The following is a 14,995-nucleotide window of genomic DNA, read 5'->3' as shown; positions in this document are numbered from 1 at the left end:
AAGATGTTTATTTAAATACATTTTGCTTAAAAATATCGAGGTTTTAAAAACTGAAATAATGTTATATATGCACAATTAATTGTTTGCATTACTACAATGTCCAGCAGATTCCAAATTAAGAAAATAAATATAAATTCACGCTAATCTGTTAAATGGTATAACTATTGCAAAAATGAAACTGCTCATTAATAAACATTGTTTTAATTCAGCTTTTTCCTGGCTCTTTTTGTACACACATTTAGCTACTTCTAATTAGGAGAGTTGGCAACAGTGCTCTCAAAAGTTTTTACGCGGGAGGTGCACATATACAATGTGGTAGCTTATATACGTGGGTGCTGGATTACACATTGTACGAAAATGACATTTATCGTACTCATAGTTTGCAGCTTGCAAAGATAGATTGTATATTAGAGGAAGGAGACGAAAGTGCGAAACAGCGCGAAGAAAGAGTGTTTGGCCGAAAAATGATGTCATTACATCGTTCAGATGGGGAATTTAACTTACACTACAAGGGGCTCGAGGAAGAGGAATCCGCATTTTAGAAGTATTTTAGAATGTAGAAGCACTAAGGTTTTCATTTGACACGTCCAATTGCATCCAGAATTACGAAAAGGAACACAGTGTAATGAACTGCCATCAAACCCCGTAAATCATTGGTTGGTTTAAGGTTAAGTTGCCAAGCCAGTGCAAATTTTTGTGCAATAGGCACATCTCCCTCAATATATTTCCCTTCAAGATTTATAGGTATTATTTACATTTTGTATTTGGGTTTTAACAGCTCAAGTACCTTATTTATACTGGGGCTAGCTAGTGAAACCACATAAAATATTGACCACTGATACTTTCAAATCTGGTCCACACGCAATCCACAGAGCTACTTAACAATGTAAGCCTGCCACAAATATGTATTTAAACAGGCAACTATAATACATTAGTTAATATAAATTTCACAAAAGAAGCATGTTCACACTGTTGCAGCTTGTGAGGGTTTCAGTTCATTTCTTTATCGAACATTACAAATGTCTGACAACATACAAATAAATTAGACTTATTAATCAATCTCATTCTACCAGCAGTACTTTCTTCACTTCAAGCAGCAGCCATACTGCAGTCCATTTCCTTGTAAAATATCCAATAGCGATATGTCTAAAAGCTCACTTTATAAATGTAGTAGACGGCTCGTAATTGAAAAATGCTACCGAAAATACATTTCTGGCGCATGATAATTACAACGCAAGTATGAGTAGGTATAAGATGTTTAGGAATCAGACCTCAGACATTCTTTCTTTATTCTATAATGCTCTTTTCCTAGCAGAGTCTCAGGGCATCTTATCGCTCATGTCGTACAATTCAGACTGCTGCCTCACTTCTTCAATTAATCTTTCTCATTCGTCATAAAATTGTAAATTTTAACAAAAGAACTAACGAAACGGAACAATTTACAACAAACTACAGAAGTAAGAAGACCAAAGACTTAGAATAATATCTGATAACAAGCAGAAAAAGCACGACAGTCGACGTACGGATATTCGAGCGCACGGTTGTGTATCGGGAAGATTTGACTTTCGGCTTTCGGGATCATGCGATCAGCGACAGATGATGACGTCAGCCGTCAAATCTTTTTTTTTTATTTTTTTATTTAAGACTGAAAAATCATGTACTAACTGAGACGCTACATCACGTATTCGTTCGTCCGGCATTGTTGAAGCAGTGAGCATCTTTGTGCGAATTACCACCAACGCCGTGTGACTGAGCGCCAGCTGGCGCCAACGGCAGCCGGATTAGTTGGACGGTCGGGCGCCAGAGCGCAGGAGCGTCCAGCGCGGCCGGCCGCCGACCTGCCGCCTGTTGTCAAACGAGTAAATAATTGAGTGCGGCGGCCAGAGCGGCACTTGGCCGCCACTTGCTAACACAGCCACTCATTATTCAGCAGGCGGCCACGGGCGCAGCTGCTGCGGCGCTGGGATTAGACCTTGCTGTGGGGCTGCTACAGGTTTGCGGGTGCGCGCTGTCCGCTGCGGGAACACGTGTAGCGTTCTGGGACTAAGCACAGCTACGTAAGTGGCTGTGAAGCGTGTTCTCTCTGCCTTTAAACGCGGTGAACCCGAACTCCACCAACAAAATCTCGGCTGTCGCTCTAGGATATTTTATAAATGTTTTGGTATAAGGATTGGTTGGTTGGTTGGTTTTGGGGAAGGAGACCAAACAGCGAGGTCATCGGTCTCATCGGATTAGGGAAGGACGGGGAAGGAAGTCGGCCGTGCCCTTTGAAAGGAACCATCCCGGCATTTGCCTGGAGCGATTTTAGGGAAATCACGGAAAACCTAAATCAGGATGGCCGGACGCGGGATTGAACCGTCGTCCTCCCGAATGCGAGTCCAGTGTCTAACCACCGCGCCACCTCGCTCGGTCTTGGTATAAGGAACCGCAGTCTCTGGTGGCTCGTTACCAAGTTGAGTTGTGCTCTATCATAACTACGTTTCGCTAGTTTTAGTATGGTATATAATGATGTAATGAATGGTAGGATTACCGGTAGTAATGATAAGGAAAAAACAAATAAATGTATGAGGGTGGAAGTGGGAGCCGACGACTTTTCTTTGTTTTGCACATAATTAGAATTACCCATCTTTCAAGTTCAGTCCATGTGGATTTTTACCCTTACAAAACATAAATTGAATTTTATAAGTAATAAAAATTAATTCATTGCGTAACTTCTGCAGTTTTATGTAACCAAACCAATTACTTTTGATGAAAGTACACTTTACATGCATGAACATAATAAAAAAATCAATATAAGTGGTCATTCATTTAAAACAGTGGGGAAGCTGAAAATTTGTGCCAGACTGGGATTCGAACCGGGGTCTCCTGCTTACTAGGCAACCGCGCTGATCACTGCATCATCCGGACGCAGTCGTAATCAGATCTGCACGGAGTACCCTTGCACGCCTCTTGTCAGACCCAAATTTTCAACTTCTCCACGCTTTGCTAATCTAGTGCCCCACGCCCATTATTCTCGTTAGTAGCGACGTTTCGCCGATTCCCGTAAGTGTTTGAAAACCTGGTGTTACAGTCACCGAGATAGTGGTAATAATGGAAAGTTGCTGCAGAGGAGGTTGGTGTTGACTTGTGTTTGCTCTACCAAACGAATTACACAAACAGTTGGGTTGAGACAGTGTAGTGAGAAAGTAGTGCAATGCAACAACAACCTGAATTACCTGAAGCTATGGCATGGAGAGACTTAGGACGGTTAAAAGTGGGACAGACACAGAGGGATGTGGCTGCAGCTTTTGGAGTACCCCAAAGTGTAATTTCCAGGATTTGGACACGATTTCAGACAACAGGAACCGTTAAATGAAGGCAAGGCCGAGGTCGACCACAGGTAACAACAGCAAGAGATGACCGTTATCTCTGGTTAACAGCCACTCGAGACAGGAGGCTGAATGTAACTTAGCTGCAACGCACCCACCAGGCAGCAACAGGACGCACAGTATGAACACAAACAGTCCGAATTCGCCCTTGGGAATGTGGCCTCCACGTACGGAGACCTATGGTGTGTGTCCCATCAAAACCACGACACCGCTTAGCCCGCAAAAACTGGGCGGAGGAATATCAGGACTGGAGTCGTAACGCATGGCGCCGGGTGCTGTTCACAGATGAGTCAAGATTTTGTGTTCAGCCGGACAATCGTCGTTCCCTCATCTGGAGAGAACGTGGAACTCTGAACAATCCTGGTTATGCGCAGGAAACATCACCATGTCATGATGATGGACGAATGGTGTGGGCAGGAGTCGGTATTGGCGGACGTACTGGCCCCTATACCATTCAGAATGGCGCTTTGACTGGTCAGAGGCATAGAGACGGGATTCTTCGACCTTTTGCTGTGCCCTACACTGGTGCCATAGGAGATGGGTTCTTTCTGGTGGACGATAACGCTCGTCCCCAAAGGGCTGCACTGGTGGACAACATGCTTGAAACTGAGGGAATTGAACGAATGGAGTGGCCAGATTGTTCAACGGACTTAAATGGAACATGTGTGGGATGGACTTGGCAGACGCATTGCAGCCAGACCAGCACCTCGCACAACGGTTGCAGAGCTGGATATTGCATTCATGGAAGAATGGCCAAATATCCCTCAAGAGCTGATTGATAACCTCATACTGTCCATGCCACGCAGGTGTCCAACTGTACTGGCCGTCTGAGGTGATCACACTCCACATTAGAGGGCAACGAGAATGACTGTTTCACTATTATGGTAGCCCCATGGTGCCTCATTCTATGTAAACGCCTTGTAAACCTCAAGTAAAGAGTTGAGACAGCAAAATATCGTGCTGTAGGACACACATATTACAATCGTAACCGATATCTGAATAAAATACGTTACCATTTGTTTATTATGCATGATATCTCACCTGATCGCCCCAATTGTTTTGAGCAGCATATATATGATGTCTACTCTTTCGGACATGTCCGAAAAAAACAGACACACACACACACACACACACACACACACACACACACACACACACACACACACGTGTGTGTGTGTGTGTGTGTGTGTGTGTGTGTGTGTGTGTTTTTCGGGCATATCCGAAAGAGTAGACACCATATATATGCTGCTCAAATCAGTTAGGGGATCAGGTGAGATGTCATGCACAATAAACATAGGGATGTCGTAATATAATTACTGTTGTCATTTAGTACTCAACAGGATGTTCTTCAGCGAGCGAGGTGGCGCAGTGGTTAACATACTGGACTCGTATTCAGGAGGATGATGGTTCAAATCAGCGTCCGGCCACCGGCCATTCTGATTTGAGTTTCCAGTTATTTCTCTAAATCGCTTTAGGCAAATGCCAGGATAGTTCCTTTCAAAGGGCACGGCCGCCTTCCTTCTCCACCCTTCCCTAGCCAGACGAGACCGACGACCTCGCTAGTTGGTTCCCTCCCCCAAATATCCAACCAACCAGATTATTCTTCATCAATGAAGAAAGGCAACGGTTTCTTGTTACTATTTACAAATGCGAAAATTATTTATGAATAACAGAAAAATGTTTTAAGCTCGACGAAGTATTGTGGCAATGTTTTATATGTTTTTGTTTTGCATTTTTTAAAATTTTTCCTTTTTTTGAGGAATTCGCGTATTCTGGAAATATATGATAAATCTGTATTGTTTTTATTATTTTTACTACGACATGCCTCTGTTTCACGTTACAAATCAACAATTTCGAATAAAACCTGAATTAAACATTGACAATTTCAGTTTTGCTGTAAATTCTGTTTATTTTTAAGTAACAGACAGCAGGGGAACTATGTAGGATGAAATGTTCCGTAGTTTACCCATCCATTTATATATCCTTGCTCAATTTCTGGACAGTTCATCACTTCTGATTTTTACGGGAATCTAGTCAGACACTGATCGCATACGCAAACAAAAGAAATCGAAATGAGATAATGCCCGATATGTATGCAACGCATCTAACGTACAGGTGACTCGGTTACTGCCTTAACTGACCAACGGTGCTAGGAAAAATAGCGTATTCTTCTCTTACTGATTGCTAGTCTACGCTAGCCTGCGCTAGTTTTATAACTCTGTTACCGAAGAATTAGTTTTCGTTTGCTTTCTTACTCCCGTTTGTATCCGTATTTTATTCAAAATATGTTCACAAATGTCGACAGTATGCGTTGTGTGTCTAGTCTGGAAACAAACTTGTTCCATTCAGTCACAGTATTTGCTCTTGACGACAGAAATACTCGCTTTATTCTTAGTTCTGAAGTTTCCGTTCGGTCTGCTCAGTTCTGTCTCGGGTTGGTTTTTCTGGCAATGTTATTTGTACGTTAAAAGTGAAACGCAACAGTGTAGGGATGTTCACCGACGAAGAATTGGTCAATGGGCACCTCGTGTATGGGTTCACTGAATGCAATGGATGGGCAGTGGTAAAAGTATTCGTATTTCTACTAGGATTTTCGCATTACTCTGTGTTTTATATTGTACTTTTTCGTTGCTACCTCTTACTAGCTTTTTTTACTGTTGTGAATGTATTTTCAGCGAAACAAAGGTAACAGGGGAATCAAATCGAATAAATCATAATTATTTAGTTACTCTGTAATGAGTCCACGGGACCCTTATATCAGAATACTCAGAAAATATCCCCGAATGACCTCCCAGCTCTTTTTCGTTGGTGCTGGTGTTCACCCACTATAGTTGAAGACTTTTTAATGGTCTTCAGAGAAGAAGCAATAGTAGGAGAACGTGGAGCAGGGGAAAAATATGAAGGGGGAAGCTTACTGGCAGAATCTCTGACAAAGCCAATACGGGGTGTGGCAGAAAAAGGGACTGGTTTAATTAGTCTCTAGAAGTGGAGTGGTACTGTTGACAACACTGAATGTTTGTAATATGCGTCAGGTAGGTATGCCATTTTCTGATATGGAGCACTGTCGGGGGACTGAAAGTGCTGTGGCTGTAGAGGTACTGTGGTTGTGGGGGCCTTTTAAAAGAGCGGTGACTGTGTTGCTGATGCTAGGCGAACCTACCGTCGTCATTTCAGATTTAACTTCATCTAACATGCAGTCAAGTTATGGTTGAAGAACATTGAAGCAACAGAAAGTGCACTTAGGTTGACATCGGCAGGAAGGCCCCAGAAGTTGTCGTCCCCAGGAACGAATACAGCAGGTGTATCAACAGTCCAAAGCGTTCTGTGAGACAAAATGCAGCAATTGTGAGAATATCCAGTCGTAGTGTGCACAGAATTTCACAGAATGACTTACTGAATTTGCAACCCTACAAGATACAGATTGTGCAACAGTTAAACAAAACTCATTATGTAAACCGAATGACTCTGTCTATTGAACTGTTGACTAAAGTTACAGACATTGAACGGTTCTTATATTTGCTACGGAAGAGCGACGAGGCACATTTTCATCTGAGTGGTTCTGTCAACAAACCAAACTGCCATTGCTGGTGCGAGCATAATCCTCACGAATTCCATCAACGCCTCTTACACAGCCATAAAGTCACAGTGTGGTGCACTGTCTCTTGAATGGGCACAATCCTTCCTTTTTTGAGGCTGAACTTGGACGAGCAAACACAGTCACATCTTAACGGTATGCTGCCATGGTTGACACATTCCTCGTACCTGCAGTTGAACAGTTTCATGCAAATGGCTATTGGCTTGAGAAAAATGGTGCTACGTCCCGTAGTGCTCAAATTTCAGTGGAAATATTGTGAAGATTGTTTGGTAACCACATCATGCCACATTTTGTGCACTCCCAGATCTCCCGACTTGTCGGTCTGTTATTAGTTCCTTTGCGGGTTCCTGAAACACAGGGTGTATGCTAGACGGCTACACGCGATTGCGAAATGGAAAGACACCATTCGCGCAGAAATCAGAAACATTGCTATACAGACACTTGAACGTGCTCTAAACGATTTACATCGCGAACTGTATGGAGTGTCAACGTAACAATGGTGGCGACCTACAAGACAAAAAGATTGTTCAAATGGCTCTGAGCACTATGGGACTTGACTTCTAAGGTCATCAGTCCCCTAGAACTTAGAGCTACTTAAACCTAACTAACCTAAGGACATCACACACATCCATGCCCGAGGCAGGATTCGAACCTGCGACGGTAGTGATCGCGCGGTTCCAGACTGAAGCGCCTAGAACCGCTCGGCCACGCCGGCCGGTCTACAAGACATCATTTTCAAAATGTGAACAGTGCATGAAACGGCAATAGGCAAAGGTTTCGTTGTTGTGATTGAAAATGTTTTATAATATAATCCTTAGCCTGGTTCGCTATATCCAAATCGCCCCTTTTTAATGCCAGACCCTGTGCTTAGTGTAAGAATCACGAAAGAAGGTGACATCACACGTTTTCGGACTTACAATGTAATGATAAAACGAGATTCAGATACCACATAATACATTTCAAAATATTTCTGGGAGCAGATGTGGATCCTGACCGTAATTGATTAATTTCAGAGTTCAGAAGAAGGCTAAACAAACTGCAGAAGTTTAGGAAATAAGAGATATGGAACAAGGATACGATGAAACAACAAGGCTGTTGTTGCAAATTACAAAAAGAGTTAGGCAAAGATTGACTCAAACAGGCAAAAGAAATGCTATATAAGAAAAACAGGTAGCTTTCAGAGATGAAACAGTTAAGAGAACAGTAGAGACCCGACTAGGGAAAAAGAAGAGGCCCTTTGAAATCCTAGTGTAATACACGGGATACGAAATGTAATTAATGAATACAGGAAATGTATTGGCAGTTGCGAGTGTGAACTAGTTTCGACTATCTACTGGAATGACGGCAGGTTCTCGAACCAGCATTTCCCGCTTTATGCGAGCGGTCGCCTTAACTGCTTCGGTTATCTCGGTACACGAATCATGGGCACACCAAAACCTCCATATGTCGCCGTCCTTGGTCACAACCTGCACTCGTACGATACGTATATTCCCGTCGAGGAAGAACATATTTAGTGAGAACTGAGGGCCTGGTATTGGCAAATAGATACGAAATAGCAGTGCCTATGTTATTAAGGAACACTGGATTGTACTTCTTAATAGCACGAGCACTGCTATTTCGTATTAATTAATGACAGGAGGAAATATAAAATTACGGTACATGTTCCTGCAAAAGGAAATACATAAGTCTAAAAAATTAGATTAACATAAAGAGTAAAACTAGAAAACTGGAATCGTTAGAGCAGAAATGCAAAGCTATAAAGCATGCAGGGCTACAGAAAATATTAGTATTGTATATACGGAAATTAAAGGAACTTGTGGCGAAAAACAAGGAGCAGCTACAGGAGCTCAGATCGTTCTTAACAAACAAGGGTATGATGGGAGTTGCAAGGACTGTGTACTAGGCTATACGGGGTGAAGCAAAAAATGCCACACTTGGAGATGAGCGTTTGATTACTCATCTAGATTCAAACAAAAGCTTATCTAGCAAAATCAGATCTGATGTATTTCGAAAAAATGTATAAAAACAAGGAACTGGCAACACTGTCACATCGTGTAGCGTATTGGAATGTACAGAGGAATGTATATCAGCCCATATTACATTAGGACCCTTTGCAACTCAACGAGTAGACTGCTGGGACATCAAACCCAAATTCACCATGTACAAATGATCATCAAGTTCCTTGTTTATCTTTCTGGCGCCTGTCCCCTAGATCTCGTTGTTTATAGGTAGGACATCATTTTGTAACATGACAATAGCCTATCACATAACAGTAGGATCCATTAATCTGAGTGCATGTGTCACTAACTTTGCTGTAAACAACCATAACTAGTCTTGTCAAGTTCATATAGGGCGGCCTCCCGGTGGTGTACACAGTTGTGAGTAGGTCGATATGCTTTTGGTGCTGAGCCCATCCGAAAACCAAGCTGCTGTTGCTGCTCGGCGTATGCTGCACGGTACCCTCAAAAGCGCCATCCCGATAAGAACGTTCCACTTGATGTTCGGCGACAGCTATTGTTTCAGTATGATGGTGCATCGCCACACACTGGAATAAATGTGCGTTTCCAGGGAAATGGATTGCTCGTGGAGGTCCAGTGTACTGGCCTCCACGTTCCCCAGATCTTAATGCACTAGATATTTGTTTGTCGGGACACTGAAAGGAACAAATTTATAGTACTCCGCCCAAGGACGTACATTACCTAATAGCTCACCTGCATGCCGCTTCGTAATGGTGGATGTGGATGCAGGTGTGTTATGCAGGGTCCAAAACACTATGTTCGAGTGGGGAGTTGTTTACAAACGCAAGATGGTGATTTTGAACATCTTCTCGAAAGTGAACGTTGCTCGTATGTCTACGTACCGGTTCTGTGAAGACAAGCCTGGGTGTCAAACATACATAATGGAATTATTGTGTATAGCATAATGTGCAATCTAGTGTAGCCTGTCTGTTTTGTTTTTTGTACCTCACTGGGTACTGTATTCCCTATTGTTTTGTATTGGCTCTGTTTTTGTGTCGCGGGTGAAACGAAGTGGTCGTTTACGTTTGTAAGAGGTTCATGTTGTGTCTTAATGATGGAATGGAGGCAACGATAACAGCAAGAAATACCCGTGATACCCCATTGTGGAGGTGTAAATGGGATATAATGTTAACTGAAAAAATAGTTTGGCTCAAACAAGACTTGAAAATCGGAAAGCCTGCATATCTGTTTCCCATGGCACTACCTGGTCCCACTGAGCTAATGGGACACCTCCGGCCTGTGTTCCACGCCACACGCTCTAGCTATTGCCTGTTCGGGTTGGCAATGCTGCGGCAATTCAGCCAGCGTAGAGTTTATGATACCTGCTGTTGGCCATGCTGTTCGCATTTACAGCATTGCCAGGGCCTCGTTTTTTAACTCGCATTTCTATTAAACCTATTGGCGGGACTAGGTTTTGCTAGATACACTTTTGTGTTGAGTTGGGATGAGGGAGCGCTTGCTAGCTGCCAAGTGCGGAATATTTTCTTTACTTTGTCTATAGGAAAAGTCCGCCTTGTAACTGGCTGCACGAGGTAGCTGCTCGGTCTGGGGCGTCTTGTCATGGTCTGCGCGGCTGCCCCCATCTGAGGTTCGAGTCCTCCCTCGGGCATGGGTGTGTGTGTGTCGTCCTTAGCGTTAAGTTAGTTTAAGTTAGATTAAATAGTTGTAAGCTTAGGGACCGATGACCTCAGCAGTTTGATCCCATAAGACCTTACTACAGATTTCCAGATATCCTTGTAGCTGAGCTGTCAGCATCGTTGACTGCCGTGCAAAGGACCCAGGTTGTACTCCCTGTACTGCCAGGGATTTTTCCCTGGTTGGAAGACTGCAACGGCTCCACTCAGCCTTGTGATACCAATTGAGGAACTACATGAGTGAGAGATAGCAGCTCCAAGGTCTATGAAGCCGACAATGGCTGGAGAGCTGAAGCCCATGCCCCTTCGTACCACATCAAAATGACGCCATTGGCTGAGAAGGTCACGGTAGTCGGTCGGTTCTGACTGGCACCTCTGAGGCCAGAATGGGCGGAGCTTTGTTTGTGTACATTGAAGAGAATGTTGTTACGGCGTAAAGTCAAGCACCGGCACGCCAGTTGGGAACGACAGAGAAGAGATGGGTGTGAGAAGACGTCAGCCAATCGCACACTGACCAACCCTTCTCCAAGATGACAACGCAACAGCAGCGGCCCCTATGTGAAGAGGAAATAAGCGCTGCGACCGACTGGCGATGCCCTAGTTCAATAGTAACTTCAAGACTAGTAACTCAGATAGAAGCGTCAACTCTCGGAACTTCGCTTGTACAGTCTATGTAACTCCGACTTGGAATTGTTTATACTGAAGAAGATTGTTTATTTTGTGTGTGGCTCTTTGGTTCAAAAATGGTTCAAATGGCTCTGAGCACTATGGGACTTAACATATGTGGTCATCAGTCCCCTAGAACTTAGAATTACTTAAACCTAACTAACCTAAGGACATCACACACATCCATGCCCGAGGCAGGATTCGAACCTGCGACCGTAGCAGTCGCGCGGTTCCGGACGTGGCCCTTTGGTTGCCACACATCTGTGTAAGTGCGATGTTAAGTACTGTATCTTTTCTTTTTGTAATAAAACTCATTAATATGATTTGTCTGATTTGATTGTCTAGTGAACGGAGACGAAGGATTCCTAGACACCCTATATTTGACGACAGGGTTGGACGTAATAAATGTTTTGGAAAGAGAAGAGCAACTGCGAAAGGTCAGTTTAGGTTGCTGTGGATGATAGCTTTAAAAAAAGCGAACCCACATTACCTTGGACAATGTTGATGCGAATACACTCTTCGAAATTTTGAAGTAACCAGGGATAAAATGCAGAAAGTGAGAAGCTATCTGCAACTTCTACAGAAACCCGGTTCCAGTCATGAGTCGACAGACGTGCATGCATGGGCGGCCATCAGTGAGAAGGGTACGAGACGAGGTTGCAGTCTTTCCCTGATGTTTTTCACTCTGTACATTGAACAAACAAATAAAACAGTTTCCACGTCAGTCGCTTGATTATTTTGACACTTCGCATTTCTGTGGTTCACACTATCATCTTCAGGTGGAGAATTATTTGTTTACAAGGCTGGTGTTGGTGAATAGTACAAACATCTTTTCACAGTCGTCACCTCCACTGCGCATTAGTAAATGTAATGTGCAGTGGAGAGGACATTCATCAGGCAACAGTACGCAGACATTTTACAACTCTACCGGTCTGCGACTGTGAAAAGACGTCTGTATTCTCCACCAACGCCAGCCATGTAAACAAACATTTTTCCACCTGAAGATAATGGTGTGAACCACCGAAACGCGTAGTGGCAAAATAAGCAAGTGACCGACACAGAAACTGTTTTATTTCTATTGGTCAACAGTCGCAGTCCTCATATGCTGCCCCTTATGGGCGAAATATTCAATTGAACTAGCAGTAAAGGAAACCGACCGGAAAATAGTGTTCAGAGAAAATAAATACGAAATTTTGGGTTTATTGACGAAACTGTAATGCTGTTAGAGACGGGAAAGAACTGTCATAAGCAGTAACCACGACCGTAACGAGTGAGGTTATCCTACATTCCGCTAGAACAAGTCCGCACGCAGGGTGGATGCAAGTCCGTAATAGAAAGCAGAGAATCGTTAGTGGAGTCTGCGCATACACAGTCATCAAATGAAATACCACAGAGAAAGTCGATTAACGTAAGGCAGTCGGAAGTGCATTGCGAGCTGACGTGATTCTGAGGCGATACAAAGCGTAAACCGAAACGTGGCAGAGAGCAGCATCGTCAGATCCTGTATACTATAGTGGCGTGCAACTTAGGGTGCGTTTACACCTGCGAAACTTTCCGTGCACACTGCGTTTATGCGGCCTTTGCACGAAGGGGCGAGGCGGCGCATGCAGGGGTGCAAAGTCACGCATTCCTCTGAGTTATGCGCAAGGGCCATTGCGCGCAGGCGCAAGTCTCCCCATGCCAGAAGAGGAAACTCGTGCAACAAACGTGCGTCTGTTGACGGTTGTATCAGTTTTGGTGCTTTGTTTCACTATGTATCACTGCTAAAAGATTCAATTTCATTTGCACACATTCAAATTTGCCTTTGCGTTAGCACTTTGGCCGAGTGGTCTAACGAGGAACGCGTGGAATTTAAACATTATTATTGTCGATTTCATTTATTCTGGCTGGCCAATTCCGTGGATTGTGAACACAGAGCGAAAGTAAATAGCTGTCTGCAGTTCCTCACAAATAAGAGCAACCTGGAGCCAACTGGCCTAGACGCACGCCATCCCAGATGTGTGACGTCACAGCCAATTATGAAACTTTTTTGTTAATTGATATTTTTCAATTTTTTTGTTTTATTGTGGTCCTACAGTTAAATCTACGAAATTTACGTTAAGATATTTTTTTTATTTGGTCTCGCAGTCGTGCAAGTTGATTGTGGCACATGGTACCAGTCGGATAGTTGAAACTTCCTGGCAGATTAAAACTGTGTGCCGGACCGAGACTCGAACTCGGGACCTTGCCTTACGTGGGCAAGTGCTCTACCAGCTGAGCCACCCAAGCACGACTCACACCCCGTCCTCACAGCTTTACTTCTGCCAGTAACTCGTCTCCTATCTTCCAAACTTTACAGAAGCTCTCCTGCGAACCTTGCAGAACTAGCACTCCTGAAAGAAAGGATATTGCGGAGACATGGCTTAGCCACAGCCTGGGGCTTGTTTCCAGAATGAGACTTTCAGTCTGCAGCGGAGTGTGCGCTGATATGAAACTTCCTGCTTCCTGCTTGGGTGGCTCAGTTGGTAGAGCACTTGCCCTCGAAAGGCAAAGGTCCCGAGTTCGAGTCTCGGTCTGGCACACAGTTTTAATCTGCCAGGAAGTTTCATGTCAGCGCACACTCCGCTGCAGAGTGAAAATCTGATTCTGAAACAACCCCCAGGCTGTAGCTAAGCCATGTCTTCCCAATATCCTTTCTTTCAGGAGTTGTAGTTCTGCAAAGTTCGCAGGAGAGCTTCTGTAAAGTTTGGAAGGTAGGAGACGAGTTACTGGCAGTGGCCGGCGGTGCACGATCAATCGAGCTGTTTTGCATGATAATTACACAACATGTGAATATTATTTTCGTCCTTAAGTTTTACACACCAGTGTGATACAGACGTTCTAACACTGTTAGCGCTCATTTTACAATGTCTAGGTCTTGGGCTATACACTTCCATGTGAATACGTGACTTGTTGGAAACAAATTCATTTCCTGACTCAGAGGACGTGACGTGGCTGTACTATCTTGCAAGGACAATGGAACAAAATTTTTGTCCTCTCGGGTGGTAGTGGAATGGAACGACTGATGTCTTGTATGGCTTGATTATAACCCTCCTGAATCTATTGATTACATATTCACGTGACGATTGTGGAAACCCGGCCAGCGTGAGCAGCTGTGTTGCAGAACGATAACATACAGTCTCGATATGCCACGGTAATGCCGCTGTCGATTTCTGACGAATGCTGTACTCTTTCTTGCATGAGGCCTGACACGATCTCACAAAGAAACAAGGTTCAAGTGTGATTTCTGAATGAGAAATCTACTACGCGATCTCACGGAATATACGGAATTCACATGGCGTTACTCCTGCCTAGTCCTGTTGCGAACAAAATGCTAATCATTTACGTACCAAGCATGTAGCATAGTTCACGTCAATTTGAGATATGTCGTATGCTGTCTTCACGGTGTCGCGATTATGATGGACGGAAGCGTACATTACGATAAATCTAAAAGTAACCTTGGCTATGAAATATTACAATGCACGTATCTACTTGCGACACGATGAAATTAACGCAGCTTCGCTTCGCTTCGTCAAATATATCTGTTTTAGTACTTTATCCATCCTTAGCAGTTGTACGAGCATTTATTGAAAACAAAAAACAAAAAAAATCAGCAACCAGTTGCACAAGAGAAATTTTATTTCTCGACTAGTTTCAGGCATATAGTGCTCTTCATCAGGAGTTTAGAATTATCGC

At 43.6% G+C, this 14,995-nt stretch overlaps 1 non-coding gene across 1 annotated transcript; it reads left to right on the top strand.

Annotated features, from left to right (window-relative positions):
* Window positions 1-13,766: 13,766 nt before the first annotated feature.
* Window positions 13,767-13,841, top strand: Trnas-cga. Its single transcript has one exon. It is a non-coding gene; the product is annotated as a tRNA-Ser (tRNA).
* The last annotated feature ends 1,154 nt before the right edge of the window (window positions 13,842-14,995 follow it).

The sequence above is a fragment of the Schistocerca americana genome, chromosome 3, assembly GCF_021461395.2.
Source record: "Schistocerca americana isolate TAMUIC-IGC-003095 chromosome 3, iqSchAmer2.1, whole genome shotgun sequence".
Lineage (NCBI taxonomy): Eukaryota > Metazoa > Arthropoda > Insecta > Orthoptera > Acrididae > Schistocerca > Schistocerca americana.
Note: the sequence above shows the minus strand (reverse complement) of the source record. Positions and strands in the feature narration are given on the sequence as shown.